Source organism: Urtica dioica, chromosome 9 (assembly GCF_054948205.1).
Source record: "Urtica dioica subsp. dioica isolate 48M chromosome 9, U.dioica_male_clone48M_v1_H2, whole genome shotgun sequence".
In the NCBI taxonomy this organism is placed as follows: domain Eukaryota; kingdom Viridiplantae; phylum Streptophyta; class Magnoliopsida; order Rosales; family Urticaceae; genus Urtica; species Urtica dioica.
In genome coordinates, this window is record NC_142764.1 from 3,341,843 (window position 1) to 3,363,534 (window position 21,692).

Consider the following 21,692-nt stretch of genomic DNA (forward strand, 5'->3'; position numbering starts at 1 on the left):
GTTGATGATGAAGCTCTAGGGCTGCCTGGTTGAGACTTTGGCGGCTGAGACCACTCCATGAAATTACTTCCATTCAGCTTATGAGAAGTAATGAAATTAATGGAATGGGAAAGAGAAGAATTTTCGCCTGGGTTGATAGAATTAATTCCACCAGACTTAGAGGAATTTCCAGTAAAGCTGGAATTATTAGAATCGGCCATGAGAGTTTGGTCACGAATTCTAGAGGTGTTTAGGGAAGGGTTTGCGATTTTGTGGCTCTGATACCATAAAAGCAAAATAATATGCGGAATGAATAATTCTCATTAACAAATAAAGGGGTATTTATACACATACAATCAGGAAAACCTAATCAGACTATAACTAAACCCTAAATAATACACGTTAATAAGCAAGAGAGGAACGAAATTACACAATTAAACAATGTACATTACGTGATTTAACAGGAATTTTAAAAAATTTCTTTTGACAAGCAAAACGATTTTACTAACCTAGACAAAGAGCAAGCACATGTAAATATAAACTATTATGAGCACTAAAGATTACTAACCTTTTTAGAAGTTTGAACGTTGAGAAGCTTTTGGAAAGTTGCAATGTTCGTCTCCCTAGCAGCACATCTCTCTTCTTTCCTCGGCAACACGAGAAACCACGATGGTTTCTATCACAAGAATCACTCGAGAGAAAAGGAATTAGTGAGTGGGTACTTTTAAACACGACGACTCGAGAATAAGTCTCAAAGTCGAAGAGCTAAAACCACTAGGTCAAATGAGGACCTATGTGCCAAAACAAAAATGATAAATAACTAGAGAGAGAGAGAGGAGAAATCGGCCACAAGGTCTAGAGAGAGATTATCTCAATCTCTAACTTACGTGGAATGAATAAAATGAGAGGAATGAGGGCTCTATTTATAGGAGAGGGTTTTACCTTCAATAAGGTAGTTTCCTCTTCTATAGAATATCACATATTCATGAGCAATATTTCGCTTTTCTCTATCCAAGTCACACGGCCAAACTATGCCTTCATGACACCTTGGATTTGTTTCCTCTTTTATTTTCCTTCTCCCTTGACTTGTCTTGGCCGAAATTGCACTTCCGTCTTTAAGGAAATTTGTCTCCCCTTTTTCTTTTGGCAAGTATCTTAATACATTCATGCTCAAAAATCTCTCCCTTTTCTCATTGGGTTGGGCGGCCAAGAAGGCCTTCTAGAAGGTGTTTCTAGATTTTCTTCTCTTGTTCATGACAACATAAGAAAAGCCCATTAAGAATTTTCAATAAAATTCTTACGAAATGAAATTAATCCACAAGGCCCAATTAAATCAATTTTGGCCGAGTGACCTCATGGATCCAAATGAACAAAGCTTGAGCTAAATACTTGGACTCAAAAGTGATACGAACCTCGGCCGACTAAGCTCCGAGACCCGATACCCCAATAGCACAGCGACGAATCGTCTACAATTTAGGAACGAAGGTGGATCGAATGACGCCACGGACGAATGCTAATGGCCGTCTGATAAGTCGGTCTCGAACTCTTACACACACCGCTTTGTAAGAAACCCGAGTAGTTCTAAACGAACCAAAGAGAGAATGAAATCCTCACAGAAAAATGTTTAACTCGAAAATCCAAATTGTCCGTCTTCCATTCAGCCTAAAGGCTTAATTTATAGAGTTTACAAAGGACAAATTCGTAGCTCCATGGGCCCCATAACCTAATAAGCCCATTTAGCCTTATTTAAGTACTAATAAACATAAAACAAAGGACCAGCCCAACACAAACGCATACGGGCTTTATAAATAACATGTCTTGGCCCAAATAACACAAACTGAAATAGAAAAATAGGAATAGTCCGACTAATTCAATTTAGCCCAAATAACATTCTTCATTGGTGTTTCTTGGCTTCCTTGAATTCTCTCCTTTGCGAGCTTGTCCCCTTCTTCATCTTGGAGCTTGATGATCAGATTGTTAAGCTCGTCCTTGAATCTCCTCGCTCGAGCCCTCGTCACGGGTCCTTCCGGCACTTGGTATTTTGCTTGCGGCTCCTTTTGGGGAATATCCTCATCATTCCCCTCGTCTTGAAAAGGATTTGCCCTCAAATCATGATCTGCATCAAAAGGAGATAAGTCAGTCACATTGAATGTAGCACTAACATTATACTCACCTGGAAGATCCAATTTGTAGGCATTATCGTTGATCCTGTGAATAACTTGGAATGGTCCATCGCCACGCGGCTGTAGTTTGGACTTGCGTTGCTCCGGAAAACGCTACTTGCGCATATGTAGCCAGACCCAATCACCAGGTTCGAAAATCACTCTCTTGCGGCCCTTGTTGGCTTGCTGAGCATACTGCTCCGTTCTTCGCTCAATGTTGAGTCGTGCCCTCTCGTGAGAACTTAGTAGATGAATGAATAGCGCGGTTATAAGCAAACTCAACATGTGGTAAACAATCTTCCCAAGTTTTGATATTCTTCTTAATTATTGCCCTCAACAAAGTCGACATGGTCCTATTAACTACTTCGGTCTGACCATCTGCTTGGGGGTGACAAGTAGTCGAAAACAACAACCTAGTACCCAACTTAGCCCATAAGGTCTTCCAAAAGTAGCTTAAGAACTTGGTATCCCTATCCGAGACAATCGTCCTAGGCATGCCATGCAACCTAACAATCTCTCGAAAGAACAAATCAGCAACATTAGAAGCATCATCGGTTTTGTGACAAGGGATAAAATGTGCCATCTTTGAAAACCTATCAACCACTACAAAATAAGAATCACGACCTCTATTAGTCCTAAGCAAGCCTAACACAAAATCCATAGATATATCTACACAAGGTGAGCTAGGAATAGGCAAAGATGTATACATACCGTGTGATTAAACTTTCGACTTAGCCTTCCTACATGTTACACAATTACCACAAATCCTCTCAACATCACGCTTCATGCAAGGCCAATAAAAGTGCTCTTGGATCACTCCTAGAGTTTTAGCTATCCCAAAATGTCCCATAAGGCCCCCACCATGAGCTTCCCTAACTAACAACTCCCGAAGAGAACGGCTAGGCACACAAAGTCTACGAAGCCTGAACAAAAATCCATCATGCCTAAAGTAATCTCCCGATGCCATCTTCTCACACTTCGTAACTATCTCACTAAACTCTCGGTCTTCTGGATACAACTCTTTGATATGTTCAAAACCAAGCAGTTTAGCATCTAAAGTGGAAAGTAAAACATACCTTCGAGAAAGGGCGTCAGCTACCACATTCTCCTTACCTTGTTTGTACTTGATGACATATGGAAACGGCTCGATGAACTCCATCCATTGCGCATGCCGTTTGTTGAGCTTTTGTTGTCCCTTCAAGTGAACCATGAACTCTCTTGGCAAAAGGTAGTGCTGCCAAGTCTCTAAAGCTCGAATCAATGCGTACATCTCCTTGTCGTAAGTGGGGTAGTTAACGGTAGCCCCAGTCAACTTTTCGCTAAAATACGCAATCGGCCGTCGATCTTGCATGAGAACTGCTCCGATTCCCACGCCGGACGCATCACACTCAACCTCGAATGGTTTATCGAAGTTAGGTAATGCGAGACAAGGAGGGTTGACTAATTTTCCTTTGATTGCGGTGAACGCCTCCTCTTGTGCTTGCCCCCATGCGAACGCCACATTTTTCTTCATCACCTCCGTGAGCGGGGCAGTGATCGTGCTAAAATCTCTGACAAAGCGCCTATAAAAGCTTGCTAAGCCATGTAAACTCCGTACTTGTGCTGCATTTGTCGGTGTCGGCCACTCCTAAATAGCTTTCACCTTTTCCTCATCTACCTGCACTCCTTTTGAACTTACAACAAAAACCAAGAAAACAACATGATCGGTGCAAAAGGTGCACTTGTCAAGGTTAGCAAATAACTGTTCACGTTTGAGTACAATAAAAACCTCACGCAAGTGTAAGACATGATCATCCAAGGTCTTGCTGTAAATCAAAATATCATCAGAGTATACCACCACAAATTTACCAATGAACGAACGCAAATCATGATTCATAAGTCGCATAAATGTGCTAGGTGCATTAGTCAAACCAAAAGGCATCACTAACCATTCATACAACCCAAGTTTAGTTTTAAAAGCGGTTTTACATTCATCCCCCTCTTTCATTCTAATTTGGTGGTACCCACTCTTTAAGTCAATCTTAGAGAAAACACACGCCCCGTGTAATTCGTCTAGAATATCATCCAATCTAGGAATGGGAAATCAATACCTGACCGTGATGTTGTTGATGGCTCGGCAATCCACGCACATCCTTTGGGACCCATCCTTCTTTGGAACCAATAGAACTGGTACGGCACAAGGACTCATGCTCTCTCTAATGTACCCCTTTGACAAAAGTTCCTCGACTTGTCGTTGCAACTCCTTCGTTTCGTCAGGGTTGGTTCGGTAGGACGGTCTGTTTGGAAGCGAGGCCCCGGGTACAAGGTCAATCTGGTGCTCAATCCCCCGAATCGGTGGTAGTCCTGTTGGCATATCTCGAACAACAACGTCCTTAAACTCCTGCAAAAGAGAAACAATGGCAGTAGGTAGAACCTCGTCATGTTGGTTAGTGAATAAGGCAACCTCCTTGTACACAAGTAAAATCATCGGCTGTTTGGCAAAGAAGGCTTTCCTCACATCACTCTTTCCCGCAAAGAAGTTGTTTTGTTTTCTCTCACCGATTTTGTTTTTCATGACCCCATCCTTTCTTTCACTCCCCACTTCTCTCTCGGGTTTTCTCTCTGGGACTCTCTCTTTTTTTTCTCTGGTTTTACCTCATCCCTTGGTTCCTTTCCCTTCTCTAGGGCCCTAAACCTTTCCCTCTCTTGTTGCATCCTCAGTTGATCGTCATGAACTTGCTTTGGAGTAAGGGGTGCGAGGGTGATGGTACGATTCTTGTGCCTGAGGGAGTACTTGTTGGTGTAGCCGTCATGAGTCACCGTCCGATCCAATTGCCACGGTCGCCCCAAAAGTATATGCCCCGCGTCCATTGGTGCCACGTAACAGAGCACCGAGTCCTCATAGCTACCAATCCGAAAACTGATAAGGACTTGTTTGTAGACACGTACCTCTTCACCATCATTAAACAACTGAAGCTTGTAAGGACGAGGGTGATTTTTCGTTGGAAGTCAAAGCTTCTTCACTACAGCAACGCTGGCTATATTCGTACAACTCCCTCCGTCGACGATGACACTGAACACTTTCTCACCAATATGGCACCTGGTGTGAAAGATGTTTTCGCGCTGCTCCTCATCATCTCGTACAACCTGTGCTTTCATACTTCGTCGAGAGACCAACACGAGCTCTGCTGGTGCCTCAATTTCCTCGTCTGATTCTTCTCCGGGCCACTCTTGATCTTCCTCTTCATCGTCGGTAACCATCTCTCCGGTAGGAAGAATCGTAATGCTCCTTTTATTCGGGCATTGATTTGCGAGGTGACCAACTCCCTGGCACTTGAAGCACTTGATATCATGATTTCTCTTAAATGTCGTCTCCGGTTTCTTTTGAGCACTGGGACCAGAACTAGATGTGGTTTGGGCCGTGGACGTGCTTGGCTTGGCTACGTCTCCTCGTGGTTTGAAACTGCTCTTCCGTCTCGGTTGAAGGTCTTCTTCCATGCAGGTAGTTCTGAAAATCGGTTTCCCCGCACGCTACCCCTCGTCTTGAGCTGCTTCTCAATCTTGACGGCCAAGTGAACCAAATCCTCAATCTCGACATAATGCTGCAACTCCACTTTGTCTGCTATGTCTGGGTTCAGCCCGTTGATAAATCTGGCCATGGTAGACTCGCGATCTTCCTCTATGTTTCCTCGGATCATGGCAACCTCCATTTCCCGGTAGTACTCCTCAACACTGCGAGTGCCTTGCCGTAGACGCTGAAGCTTCTGATAGAGCTCTCGGTAATAGTGGCGAGGGACGAATCTCTTCCTCATGATGGCCCTCATCTCATCCCAAGTCTCTATCGGCTCCTCTCCAGCCCGTTGCCTACTCGTCAGCAGCTGATCCCACCAAACAATAGCATAATCAGTGAATTCAGTGGCAGCAAGTATTACCTTCTTGCGTTCGGTGTACTTGTAGCAATTGAACACAAACTGGGCTTTCGTCTCCCATTCAAAGTAGGCGTCCGGGTCACTTTTGCCTTGGAATGTTGGAATCTTCTGCTTGATGCCACTAATTCCTCCGTCTTCTCTATCCGTTCCTCCTTGCCTTCTTTCGTTTCGTCCTCCTCTCCTATAATCCTCCTTATCAAAATCATTATCCATTTCATCTTCTGTCTCCTCCCGAGGCTGCCTTCGTCTTCCTCTATTGGGAGCTTGTTGGCATTCCTCCACTCTTTCGACACATTCTCGGAGCGGCTCCAACTCTTCCCTCATCATCCTCCTCATCTCTCCTATCATTGCTTGCATCATTAGCCTCCGGTCTGGAATTCCCTCATTTTCGTCACCGTTGTTAGACATGGTAGCTGCAAGATGTTGTTAGTAACAAAAGAAAAACCTCACAAAAAGTCTCCCTCACGTGTTTACACTAAAAAATTATCACTCTGCACTCATGTTTGATAATGGCGATAGTTATTCTCTCTGCCTTTTACCACTCACTCAAACTCTCTATAGGCTCGTACCGAACTACTCAGAGACCAGAAAGGTGATGAAAGGAAATTCGAAAACGATACACCAAAACGACACAAACAACACCCAAACGACACAAACAAGAAAAACGACACCCAAACGACACAAACAAGATAGACGACACCACAGAAAGTTATGACCAGGGTCTTAAATGAGTCCCAAAACAATTCTTCCAAGGTGCGACAATCAGCCCAAAATTTTGACTACTGAGCGAAAAAAAATTTGGATAGGATGTAGGATACCTTAAAACGCTCCAAAACACACAAGGAGTCTATCAGCAAAATGAAATTTCTTGAGGTAAAAAATACTTTTTTTTTTTTTTCTTTTTTTTTATATATATATCCAGGAGATAAATGCTAATTCAGCATTAAATGTGAAACGCTGAAATTGATTGTGAACACACAAAAACAGGAAACGGATGAATGGGAAATTAAATGGGAAAAGATTCTGGAAATAAAGGAAACTAAATGAAATCCGGAATTAAATGAAAGACCGAATTCAAGAAACCAGGAAATAAGGAGATTTCCAAAATCAAATGCTAAAAATCTGGAAACTGAATAAGAATTGACTTCCGAAAATAAACTTTGACAATTAAAACGATCTCCACGGATTCTTTGTTTTTTTTCGGATATTTTTTGTTTGACGCTCAAGAACGATAGACACGAAGATAACAAACATAGACCTAACCCACAAAAAAAAGACTCAACAGAACGTTTAGGGTAATTCAACACAGACTCAACACAACAATTACGTACGTACGGAAGGAACACAACACAAACGGAGAAAAAAAAACAAAGAAAACGAAACAAAGGATAAGCAGACCTAAAAGTATAGACTAGCTCTGATACCACTTGATACGAACCTCGGCCAACTAAGCTCCGACACCCGATACTCCAATAGCACAGCGACATGTCGTCTACAATTTAGGAATGAAGGTGGATCGAATGACGCCACGGACGGATGCGAATGGCCGTCTTATGAGTCGGTCTCGAACTCTTACACGCACCACTTTGTAAGAAACCCGAGTAGTTCTAAACGAACCAAAGAGAGAATGAAATCCTCACAGAAAAATGTTTAACTCAAAAATCCAAATTTGCGTCAATGTCACAAATTCGTCGGTTTTTTGCATTTGTGTCACAAAGTTGTCAAAATTGCATTTGTGTCACGTATTTACATTCGTGTCACATGTGCAAATTTCAAATTACTCTCTCTCATCATTTAATCTTTTTATTAGTTACTCCATGTCTTATGAATTTTTACAATACCTCATTAAAAATCACTTCATCTTCCTCTAAAACTTTCTTAAATTTTTGCCTGTGACTTATTTGCAATTGGATTTCCAATTTGTGACATAAGATGCAAATACCACAATTCGTAGCTCCATGGGCCCCATAACCTAGTAAGCCCATTTAGCCTTACAAACGCATACGGGCTTTTTAAATAACATGTCTTGGCCCGAATAACACAAACTGAAATACAAAAATAGGAATAGTCCGACTAATTCAATTCCACTCAAATAACATTCTTCATTGGTGTTTCTTGGCTTCCTTGAATTCTCTCGTTTGCGAGCTTGTCCCCTTCTTCATCTTGGATCTTGATGATCAGATTGTTAAGCTCCTCCTTGAATCTCCTCGCTCGAGCCCTCGTCACGGGTCCTTCCGGCACTTGGTATTTTGCTTGTGGCTCCTTTTGGGGAATGTCCTCATCAAAAAGTTCACAAACCTTTTTCCAATTTTAGCTTAATGTCAACTGACTCTACTTAAGAGTTGACACTGAAAATCTTTCGGTTCAAATGAATTTATTTTCTACTCAAGAATTCAACCTAATTGTAATGAGTGGATCCACAAAATATTATCAACGTTTACCCTTCATGAATATCATCAGCTAGTCGGGATTTACAAAATTACCATTTTACCCTTCTAGCTGTTATTTCCTCAACTCCTTTGTCGCTTGGTTAGAAACAATGTATTGACGAGGAGCTAACAAGTCACATTGTTTCATCCAAAAGAGTCAAGACTCAATTTGAACATTGGCCAATTCATTTATTCACATTTCAAGGAACATAGCATGAGGTGATATACATTGCATTTCAGCAATCTTATACATGAATTACATATCTATGAGAACTTCACAAAGTTACTCATGACATTCTCACAACTTAGTACTTCACCAATAGGCCCTGTTCAGAATCACATAGTGAGTCCGAACTCTGACTTTCTCAAATGAGAATACGTAAGTTGTGAAATGGCATGTCTCATTTCAGGATTAAGGTAAGCACGATGCAATTCATACGTAGTGACTTCGAGACATAAGAGGTTAAATGATTTGTTTTTATTTTGTCTCTAGAAGTGCACTGGTCAATTCAGTACCTTCGGAAGATACCTAGAAGAACTATAGAGTCTCCAAGTCTTAATACCCCATAACAAGACATCATAGATTCTCCTAACAATCGTACTGAGGTAATAGTCCTTTGACCCTTAGATTGCGAATATATCGTTTTAAGCAAACTACGAAGAGGTTGTTCATGCAAATCTACATTTGTCTCTTCGTAAGTTGTTAAGTTTGTTTATGGACTACAGACTAACGTTTTATCATAAAGCTTCAAACAGACAAGGAAGAATGAGTGAACGTTTCAACTTTTTATTAATGAATAATCAATTACAAGCAAGAGTCTTCGTGAGACTTTATTACATCAAATATACAAAATAAAGACTACAATTCTTCTTGTGGGCACCATTGACAACAAACTCCCACTTGACTCAAAGAAGATGTGTGTATTCCTTCATGCCTAATCCCTCTCGATGTTGGTCGAAGACCTTGTTCGCTAGGGCCTTGGTGAATAGATCTGCTAGGTTTTCCACCATTGAGATCTTCTTCACTTCCACGTCTCTGCGCTGCACGATCTCTCGAATCAAATGGTATTTCCTCTCAATATGTTTAGAGCGCTTATGGCTTTGAGGTTCCTTTGAGTTAGCAACAGCCCCACTATTATCACAATAAAGGGTCATTGGGCTCGTTGACGTTTGGAACAACTTCCAAATACTTAAGGAATTTTCTAAGCCATACAGCCTCTTTGGATGCTTCACAAGCAGCCACATATTCTGTTTCCATTGTGGAGTCTGCAATGCAAGATTGCTTAATACTTCTCCACACAACAGCTCCACCATTAAGGATGAACACAAATCCCGAAGTGGATTTCCTGGAATCCTTATCCGCTTGAAAATCGGAGTCGGTATATCCCGTCATAGTCAGGTCAGTACCTGAATATGTAAGCATCAAGTTCCTAGTTCTTCGAAGATACTTGAGAACATGCTTAACAGCAATCCAGTGCTCGGGTCCAGTGTTGGATTGGAAACGGCTAACTACGCCAACGGCGAAACATATATCAGGTATTGTGCAAAGCATAGCATACATGAGGCTTCCTACGGCAGAGGCGTAAGGAATTTTCCTCATGTCTTTAATCTCTTGTGCAGTCTTGGGAGACTGGTCCTTAGAGAGTGAAACTCCATGCCTAAAGGGTGTTCGGCCCTTCTTGGAGTCTTGCATCGAGAAGTGATCCATCACCTTATCAATATAAGATGCTTGAGAGAGCAACAGTGTCCGGTTTTTCCTATCTCGAAAGATTTGGATCCCCAGAATGTACGCGGCTTCTTCTAGATCCTTCATATCGAATTGCTTTGCCAGCCAGACCTTAACCTCAGATAACTTACCCACGTCATTACCTATGAGTAATATATCATCGACATACAGTACCAAAAACACAACTTTACCTTCGTGGATTAACATTTAAACACAAGGCTCATCTATTGATTGTTCAAAGCCGAAACTTTTCATAGTTTCACCGAATCTAATATTCCATGACCTAGATGCTTGCTTTAATCCATAAATGGACTTAAGCAACTCTCAAACCTTGGTCTCTTGACCTTCTTCCACGAAACCCTCTTGTTGAGCCATGTAAATGCGCTCGTCAAAATTGCCATTCAGGAAGGCTGTCTTGACATCCATTTGGCAGATCTCATAGTCGAGAGCTGCAACTATGGATAGAAGTATACGGATGGATTTAAGCATCGCGATTGGCGAGAAGGTTTCTTCATAGTGAATCCCTTCTTGTTGGGTATAACCTTTAGCCACGAGTCGTGCTTTGAACGTCTCGACGTTCCCATCCGGACCTATTTTCTTCTTGTATATCCACTTCCACCCTACGGGTTTAATCCCTTCAGGAAGGTCTACAAGTGTCCAGACTTTGTTGACATACATCGAGTGCATTTCAACTTTCATGGCATCATGCCAAAGGTTTGATTCAGAACAAGCCATCGCTTGGCTATAGGAAACAGGATCATCCATATCAGAGACGGCTACGAGAGAGTCTCCATAGGACATGTACCTGTCAGGCTTTTGAGTAGCCCTCCCACTATGTCGAAGTACTATTTGACGAGATTCTGATGAGTTAGGTTGTGTTTCAGTTGGGGTAAGAACAGTTCTTACAGATGAGGTAGAAGCTTCCTCACCCAACTTTTCTTCAAGCACAATTTTTCTTCTAGGTTTCGCATCCTTCATAAAGTCCTCCTCAAGGAAACGAGCATTCGTGCTAACGAAAGTCTTATCGTCCTCGGGACTATAGAAAAAGAAACCTTTGGTTTCCTTTGGATATCCCACAAACAGGCACAATTCTGACCTACTAGCCAACTTGCTAGTCTTTTGCCTTAGCACATTTGTAGGGCAACCCGAAATTTGGATGTGGCCCAGATTTACTTTACGGCAAGTCCATCTTTGATAAGGAGTACCAGGAACCGTTTTAGAAGGAACTTGGTTTAGAATGTAAGCGGCTGTTTCGAGGGCATACCCTCAAAAGGAAAGAGGGAGTAATGAGTAACTCATCATTGATCTAACCATCTCCATTAGAATTCGGTTCCTTCTCTCTGACACTCCGTTTTGTTGAGGTGTGCCAGGTGGTGTAAGTTAAGAAGCGATACCTTCTTCTTTAAGAAAGTCATCGAACTCTCCAGACATATACTCACCACCTCGATCAGATCGAAGGGTTTTGATCTGTTTGCCAGTTTGCTTTTTTACTAAAGCTCTAAAGACCTTAAGTACGTTAAAGGTCTCGGATTTGTGTTTGAGCAAATAGACAAAACCGTGTCTTGAGTAATCGACGGTGAATGTAACGAAGTATTCGTATCCACCACGTGCCTGATGACTGAGCGGACCACATACATCAGAATGTACTAGTTCCAGCAGCTCAGTGGCTCTTCGACCCTTATCGGAGAAAGGTCGCTTAGCCATTTTTCCTTCTATGCAAGATTCGCAAGTAAGTAGTTGATATGAACCTCGGCCGACTAAGCTCCGAGACCCGATATCCCAATAGCACAGCGACGGATCGTCTACAATTTAGGAACGAGGGTGGAATGAATGACGCCACGAACGGTTGCGAAAGACCGTCTGATGAGTCGGGTTTGAACGCCACAAGACTAGTCTTGATAAGTTCGATAAAAGTTCATAAGAACTCAAAAGAAGACTCTCATATTTTTTTTTATTATAAAAATCTGGATCCTTTCATTCAGCTTGAAACCTCATTTAAATAGGAAAATACAAAGCAAATTCGGAGTACATTGTTGCCCTAGTTTAAATGGGTCTATAAAACATTATTTAGGCCTGATAACATTAAAATTAAAAGCCTAACTTAATACCTAACACATATGGTGATGAGGACATGCCCCAAAAGGAGCTGCAAGCAAAATACCAAGTGCCGGAAGGACCCGTGACGAGAGCCCGAGCGAGGAGATTCAAGGAGGAGCTTAACAATCTGATCATCAAGCTCCAAGATGAAGAAGGGGACAAGCTCGCAAAGGAGAGAATTCAAGGAAGCCAAGAAACACCAATGAAGAACGTTATTGTTGGAATCGATCTAGGGTTTGAGAAAAAGTTTAACGCTTCGTTAAGCGGCGGAATTTTAAAAATTTTCTTTTTAAGTAAAACTAGTTTTTACTAACCTAGACAAGAGCATGTGCATGTAAATAAAAACTAATATGAGCTATTAAAGTTACTAACCTTTTTGATGCTTGAACGTTGATGAGCCTTTGGAAGGTTGGCAACGTTCGTCTCCCCTCGCAGCACGTCTCTCTTTTCTTTCCTCGGCACCTCGAGCAACCACGAAAGTTTCTATCACTAAATCACTCGAAAAGAAGGAATCAGTGAGTGGGCACTTTTAAACACTACGACTTAAGAACGAGTCTCGAAGTCGCAGAGCTAAACACTAGGTCGAGTGAGGACCTAGGTGCCAAGACAAGAAATAATCGAAAATAAACTAGAGAGAGAGAGAGGAAGGGGCGGCCAAGTCTAGAGAGAGAAGCTCTCAATCTCTAAAACTTTGCATGAATGAAAAGTGTGGAATGAGGCTCCTATTTATAGGAGAGGTCTCACCTTCAATAAGGTAGTTTCCTCTTCTATAGAATATCACATATTCATGAGCCAATTTCCCTTTTTCTTCAAAGAGGTGCACGTCCAAGACAAAACAAGTAAGTCCTTGGATTTGTTTCCTCTTTTGTTTGCTTCTCTCTTGACCACATTTGGGCGCCCACCATGTTTCCTCTTAGGGGAAATTTGTTTCCTCTTTTTCTTTTGGCAAGTATCTTGATACATTTATGCACAAAATATTCTCTCTTCCTATGGGTATTATGGGCGCCTATCACCTTCTAGAAGGGGCTTCTAGAAGCTTTTCCATTTTGTTCACGACAACATGAAAAAGGCCCATTAAGAATTTTCAATAAAATTCTTATGAAATGAAATTAATCCACAAGGCCCAATTAATCATATTATGGCCGAGTGACATTAAGTCATCAAATGAACTTGTCAAAAAATTTATTGACATTCATTTCATCCTTTGTCTCAAAAGACAAAAATACCCTTTTGACTATTTTCGTTCTTGTTTTGACTTAGCTTCCAGTTTAACTATTCCTATCGATGTGATTCGTGACAGTGACCTCATGGACCCAAATGAACAAAGCTTTAGCTAAACACTGGGACTCAAAAGTTCACAAACCTTTTCCAAGTTTAGCTTAATGCCAGCTGACTCCACTAAAGAGCTGACACTGAAAATCTCTCGGTTCAAATGAATTTGTTTTCTACTCAAGAATTCGACCTAATTATAATGAGCGGATCCACTGAATATTATCTATGCTACCCTTCATGAATGTCATCAGCTAGTCGGGATTTACTAAATTACCATTTTACCCTTCTAGCTGTTATTTCCTCAACTCCTCTGTCGCTTGTGAATAAGTTAGAAACAATGTATTGACGAGGAGCTAACAAGTCACATTGTTTCATCCAAAAGAGTCAGGACTCAATTTGGACACTGGCCAGTTCATTTATTCACACTCCAAGGAACAAAGCATGAGGTGACATACATTGCATTTCAGCAATCTTGTACATGAATTCCATATCTATGAGAACTTCACAAAGTTACTCATGACAGACTCACAATTTAGTACCTCACCAATAGGCCTTGTTCGGAATCACATAGTGAGTCCGAAATTTGACTTTCTCAAATGAGAATACTAAGGTGTGAAATGGCATGTCTCATTTCAGGATTAAGGTAAGCATGATGCAATTCATACATAGTGACTTCGAGACATAAGAGGTTAAATGGTTTGTTCTTATCTTGTCTCTAGAAGTGCACTGGTCAATTCAGTACCTTCGGAAGATACCTAGAAGAACTATAGAGTTCCTAACTCTCAATGCTTCATAACCAGACATCATAGATTCTTCTAACAATCATACTGAGGTCAATAGTCCTTTGACCCTAAGATTGCGAATATATCGTTTTAAGCAAACTACGAAGAGTTTGTTCATGCAAATCTACATTTGTCTCTTCGTAAGTTGTTTAGTTTGTTTATGGACTAAAAGACTGTGGTTTTATCATAAAGCTTCAGACAAGGAAGATTGAATGAACGTTTCAACTTTTTATTAATGAATAAGCAATTACAAGCAAGAGTCTTCGTAAGACTATATGACATCAAATGTACATAAATAGACACTACTACTCTTCTTGTGGGCACCATTGACAACAAACTCCCACTTGACTCAAAGAAGATGTGAGTAGTCCTACATGCCTAATCCCTCTCGAAGTTGGTCGAAGACCATGTTCGCTAGGGCCTTGGTGAATGGATCTTCCAGAGATCTACTTCACCTCCACGTCTCCGCGTTGCGCGATCTCTCGAATCAAATGGTATTTCCTCTCAATATGTTTAGAGTGCTTATGGCTTCTAGGTTCCTTTGAGTTAGCGACAGCCCCACTATTATCATAATAAAGGGTCATGGGCTCGTCGACGTTTGGAACAACTTCCAAATACTTAAGGAACTTTCTAAGCCATACAGCCTCTTTGGATGCTTCACAAGCAGCCACATATTCTGCTTCCATTGTGGAGTCAGCAATGCAAGATTGCTTAATACTTCTCCACACAACAGCTCCACCATTAAGGATGAACACAGATCCCGAAGTGGATTTCCTGGAATCCTTATCCGCTTTGAAAATCGGAGTCGGTATATCCCGTCATAGTCAGGTCAGTACCTGAGTATGTAAGCATCAAGTTCCTAGTTCTTCGAAGATACTTAAGAACATGCTTAATAGCAATCCAGTGCTCGGGTCCAGGGTTGGATTGGAAACGACTAACTACGCCAACGGCGAAACATATATCAGGTCTTGTGCAAAGCATAGCATACATGAGGCTTCCTACGGCAGAGGCGTAAGGAATTTTCCTCATGTCTTCAATCTCTTGTGCAGTCTTGGGAGACTGGTCCTTAGAGAGTGAAACTCCATGCCTAAAGGGTGTTGACCCCTCTTGCAGTCTTGCATCGAGAAGCGATCCATCACCTTATCAATATAAGATGCTTGAGAGAGCGACAGGGTCCGGTTTTTCCTATCTCGAAGGATTTGGATTCCCAGAATGTACGCGGCTTCTCCTAGATCCTTCATATCGAATTGCTTTGCTAGCTAGACCTTAACCTCAGATAACTTACCCACGTCATTACTAATGAGAAGTATATCATCGACATATAGTACCAGAAACACAACTTTACCTTCGTGTATTAACTTGTAAACACAAGGCTCATCTATTGACTGTTCAAAGCCAAAGCTCTTTACAGTTTCATCGAATCTAATATTCCATGACCTAGATGCTTGCTTTAGTCCATAAATGGATTTAAGCAACTCACAAACCTTGGTCTCTTGACCTTTATCCACGAAACCGTCTGGTTGAGCCATCTAAATGCGCTCGTCAAGATTGCCATTCAGAAAGGCTGTCTTGACATCCATTTGCCAGATCTCATAGTCGAGAGCTGCAGCTATGGATACGAGTATGCGGATGGATTTAAGCATCGCGACTGGCGAGAAGGTTTCTTCATAGTCAATCCCTTCTTGTTGGGTATAACCCTTCGCCACAAGTCGTGCTTTGAACGTCTCAACGTTCCCATCAGGACCCCTTTTCTTCTTGTATATCCACTTACACCCTACGGGTTTAATCCCTTCAGGAAGGTCTACAAGTTTCCAGACTTTGTTGACATACATCGAGTGCATTTCAACTTTCATGGCGTCAAGCCAAAGGTTTGATTCAGAACAAGCCATCGCTTGGCTATAGGAAACAGGGTCATCCATGTCAGAGACGGCTACAAGAGAGTCTCCATAAGACATGTACCTGTCAGGCTTTTGAGTAGCCCTCCCACTACGTCTAAGTACTACTTGACGAGATTCTGATGAGTTAGGTTGTGTTTCAGTTGGGGTAAGAACAGTTCTTACAGATGAGGTAGAAGCTTCCTCACCCAACTTTTCTTCAAGCACAATTTTGCTTCTAGGTTTCGCATCCTTCATAAAGTCCTCCTCAAGGAAACGAGCATTCGTGCTAACGAAAGTCTTATCGTCCTCGGGACTATAGAAAGTAAAACCTTTGGTTTCCTTCGGATATCCTACAAACAGGCACAATTCTGACCTACTAGCCAACTTGCTAGTCTTTTGCCTCAGCACGTGTGCAGGGCAACCCCAAATTCGGATGCGGCCAAGATTCACTTTACGGCCAGTCCATCGTTCATAAGGAGTACCAGGAACCGTCTTAGACGGAACTTGGTTCAGAATGTAGGCGGCTGTTTCGAGGGCATATCCCCAAAAGGAAAGCGGGAGTGATGAGTAACTCATCATTGATCTAACCATCTCCATAAGAGTTCGGTTTCTTCTCTCTGACACTCCGTTTTGTTGAGGTGTGCCAGGCGCGGTAAGCTGAGAAGCGATACCTTCTTCTTTAAGAAAGTCATCGAACTCTCCAGACATATACTCACCACCTCGATCAGATCGAAGGGTTTTGATCACTTTGCCAGTTTGCTTTTCCACTAAAGCCCTAAAGACCTTAAATACGTTAAAGGTCTCGGATTTGTGTTTGAGCAAATAGACAAACCCATATCGTGAGTAATCATCAGTGAAGGTAACGAAGTATTCGTATCCTCCACGTGCCTGTTGGCTGAGCGGACCACATACATCAGAATGTATTAGTTCCAGCAACTCAGTGGCTCTTCGACCTTTATCAGAGAAAGGTCGCTTAGTCATTTTTCCTTCTATGCAGGATTCACAAGTAGGTAGTGAACCTATTGCAGAGGCTTGGAGTGGACCATCCCTCACAAGTCTCTTAATCCTTTCTAGACTGATATGACCAAGTCTTAAGTGCCATAGGTGTGTTGATTTTGTTAGATCGGAGGATTAAGAAAGTTTGATCCTCTTTGGCTCCCTAATTAGATCATTATCTATTTCGGTGTCTAAAAGAGAAGGTTGAGTGGGATAGATGTAGAAAAGAGCATTTTTCATACATGCATCAGTGACAAAAGAATTATCAGGAAACGAAATACGAATTCCATTCTTAATGAACTTTAAACAATAATCTTGCTCAAGAAGACGAGCAACGGATATTAAGTTCTTACCAAAGGTAGGAACAAAATAAACATTATTCAAGTTTATAGTGCGGTCTTCAAAAGACAATGTCACGGATCCCACAGCCTTCGCAGACACCAGGCTCCCATCACCCCATTTGAAACAGAACTCGCCTTCCTCTAAGCTTTTGGTTTTCTTGAAACCATTCAAGGAACAGCAAATATGGTTAGTAGCAGCGGAGTCAAGAATCCACGATGATACATTATCAGCTACTAAGCATGCTTCGGTAACTAGTACAATACTATGTTCCTTTGCTTTGAGATAGGCGGGACAGTTCTTTTTATCGGCCTTGTAAGGTCTCTTCACAGTTCCAGAGGCGGAGGCTTTTTGCTCAGTAGCATGTGCCTCTCCTTGATTCCTCTTTCTCTTAGTGAGACCTACAGCAGTGTGAAGTTCCTCCATAAGCTTGGTAACAGTGTACTCTAGCTTTTTTATTGAGTAGTTCATCTTGGAGGTATCAAGAGATGCGGGGAGAGTTTCTAAGATCATATCTATGACATTCTTCCCATCATTCTCAGATCCTAGGATTTCCATCTTATTTAGAAAACTAATGATCAGTATCATAAAGTCTCTAACAGGAGTCCTAGCCTTCATATGACAGTTCATAAACTATCGGACTGCTTGTTGCCTTGCTTGACGCCTTTGCCCTCCAAATATCTCAAGGAGATTGTAGAGCATTTCGGCGGCAGTTTCGATGTCACGATGTTGCTCTTTCAGCATATTGTTCATAGATGCCAAGATACAGCACCTCACAATCTCATCGGATCGAAGCCAGGCCGCTAAGGCGTCATTGTCCTCTTGAGTTGAATCATCATTCGACAGAGGAGGACACGGGGTGGTGAGTACCCATTTGTGCTTGTTAACGGTAGGTATTATGTCGAGGTTACGTTTCGAATATACGTAGTTTTCGTTTTCGAGTTTGATCGAGGAAAGAAAGATTGAGAGATGTTTGCGGGACATAAAGCCTATTGAAGTTGAAACAAGTTTATGATTAGTCTTTGGTTTAGGATTTAAGTTTCATTAAGACTTTTGTAAAACCCAAAGGTGTTATAAACCAAACGATAATTTACTCCCTCAAGAGAAGGCCGCAAAAAATCTCCATTTATAAGTAAATGACACATCATTAATGCTAAGCCAAGATGTCAATACATCTATTTTGACTAGCCACCTTGTAAATTGGTTTGATCACTCACATCCTTTCGCAGAGCCTTAAGGAAGGATACTAGGGATTGAGCCTAAGTGTGCAACCAACCACTTAGTCCAAAAGATCAGCTTTGAAAAACAATCCCCCAAGGGGAGGCCTTGCCATCATTGCATCACTCTCGGACGTAGCTCATTGAGCAATGATCGAAGCAATAACGCCTTGGAGTACTCACATTTAAGTGAGGGTCGCAAGAGCGGCTCTTAGTCCCACGTTATTGCATCTTTCACTAGTGTTGGGGATCGCGGGTTACAAACAACGAATATAACCCTCCCACTTAGGTTTTGGAGTTGGTTCATCGACTCTTATAAGTTCGGAAACAAATTTCCTAGTTAGAGAGCGACAGAGCGGACAACTAGAAGAGAATCCTAGATCGACATGTTCAGAGCAGTATTAGTGCATAAAGGCACAAGGGACATACTCGATCTTTTCCTATTTTCTATTTCGGGAAAGTGCGTGAGGGAAGTGTGAACTTCAACTCACTCGAACACTTGAAAGTTTGAGATTACACATCCTTTTATTTTTCGGCTTGTCTACAAGGAGACCTCCCACTCAAATTTTCAAGAGCATATAGATTTTGAACATATGTGATATAGATATAGTTTTGAAAACATTTTGAAAACTTATTTGATTTGGATGACAAAATTTTTTCAAGTTTGAAAGTGAAAACGGTTTTTCAAAATTCAAACTAGTTTTGTAAAAATTCAATTTCAATTAATCTTTCAAAAATCAAAACTTTTAATCTTTACACATCATGTTTATAATCATATGAAAAACATTTTTGCTCAAGAAAATTTTCTCATTAGAGTTCTATAACTCATGGTAGTGGGGTTTGAAAATCCGGATTTCTAAAAACTGGAGTTTCAGACAGCCGCGCACCTCGGAGTAAAATCGCCATATCTGGCGGCTCCGATGTTCTTTTGAGCCGAAACCGGTGGCGTTGGACAGAGGACAGACAGAGCTTTAATTTGATTCAAGAATCATTAAATTTCGATTTCTGAGCAGAGAGTTATGCCGCTTTTAATGCGGGTTTACATTCCAGCTCGAAGAAAAAGAAATAAATTAAAGCTTCGTCCTTTTAGGTGCGAAAAAGAATCGAGTGTAACGGAACGTTTTAAGATGTTGTTTAAAGCTTTTATTTGTGTTTTATTAGCAGGGTAATAACATAGAATAAAAGAAATAACAACATGCATAAAACGATTCAAGTAAATAAACGAAACTAGCAAGAAAATAAAACTAGTCACAAAAATTACTCGAAAATTCTCAAACCTTTAAAACACGTTTTTCAATATAAAAAAAAAAAAAACTTTTAGAACTGATTCTAATGTGTTTTAACATCATCCCAAACTCATAGAAAATCAACATGTTTTTTTTTTAATTTAGAGACAAGAGCAATAAATTAAAAAAAATCTAAGATTACAATTCTAACTTGTCACAAAATTAGTAAACTTTCGAAAACGATTTTCAAGCTCATAATTTAAAAACATGCACATGCATTCCTTTGACCATAGCTCTGATACCATTTGTTGGAATCGATCTAGGGTTTGAGAAAAAGTTTAACGCTTCGTTAAGTGGCGGAATTTTAAAAATTTTCTTTTTAAGTAAAACTAGTTTTTACTAACCTAGACAAGAGCATGTGCATGTAAATAAAAACTAATATGAGCTATTAAAGTTACTAACCTTTTTGATGCTTGAACGTTGATGAGCCTTTGGAAGGTTGGCAACGTTCGTCTCCCCTCGCAGCACGTCTCTCTTTTCTTTCCTCGGCACCTCGAGCAACCACGAAAGTTTCTATCACTAAATCACTCGAAAAGAAGGAATCAGTGAGTGGGCACTTTTAAACACTACGACTTAAGAACGAGTCTCGAAGTCGCAGAGCTAAACACTAGGTCGAGTGAGGACCTAGGTGCCAAGACAAGAAATAATCGAAAATAAACTAGAGAGAGAGAGAGAGGAAGGGGCGGCCAAGTCTAGAGAGAGAAGCTCTCAATCTCTAAAACTTTGCATGAATGAAAAGTGTGGAATGATGCTCCTATTTATAGGAGAGGTCTCACCTTCAATAAGATAGTTTCCTCTTCTATAGAATATCACATATTCATGAGCCAATTTCCCTTTTTCTTCAAAGAGGTGCACGTCCAAGACAAAACAAGTAAGTCCTTGGATTTGTTTCCTCTTTTGTTTGCTTCTCTCTTGACCACATTTGGGCGCCCACCATGTTTCCTCTTAGGGGAAATTTGTTTCCTCTTTTTCTTTTGGCAAGTATCTTGATACATTTATGCACAAAATATTCTCTCTTCCTATGGGTATTATGGGCGCCTATCACCTTCTAGAAGGGGCTTCTAGAAGCTTTTCCATTTTGTTCATGACAACATGAAAAAGGCCCATTAAGAATTTTCAATAAAATTCTTATGAAATGAAATTAATCCACAAGGCCCAATTAATCATATTATGGCCGAGTGACATTAAGTCATCAAATGAACTTGTCAAAAAATTTATTGACATTCATTTCATCCTTTGTCTCAAAAGACAAAAATACCCTTTTGACTATTTTCGTTCTTGTTTTGACTTAGTTTCCAGTTTAACTATTCCTATCGATGTGATTCGTGACAGTGACCTCATGGACCCAAATGAACAAAGCTTTAGCTAAACACTTGGACTCAAAAGTTCACAAACCTTTTCCAAGTTTAGCTTAATGTCAGCTGACTCCGCTAAAGAGCTGACACTGAAAATCTCTCGGTTCAAATGAATTTGTTTTCTACTCAAGAATTCGACCTAATTATAATGAGCGGATCCACTGAATATTATCTATGCTACCCTTCATGAATGTCATCAGCTAGTCGGGATTTACTAAATTACCATTTTACCCTTCTAGCTGTTATTTCCTCAACTCCTTTGTCGCT

The 21,692-nt window shown here is 41.0% G+C and overlaps 1 pseudogene; it reads right to left on the reverse strand.

Moving 5' to 3' along the window:
- Positions 1-2,083: 2,083 nt before the first annotated feature.
- Positions 2,084-6,457, reverse strand: LOC149384632 (uncharacterized; annotated as a pseudogene).
- Between the last annotated feature and the right edge of the window lie 15,235 nt (positions 6,458-21,692).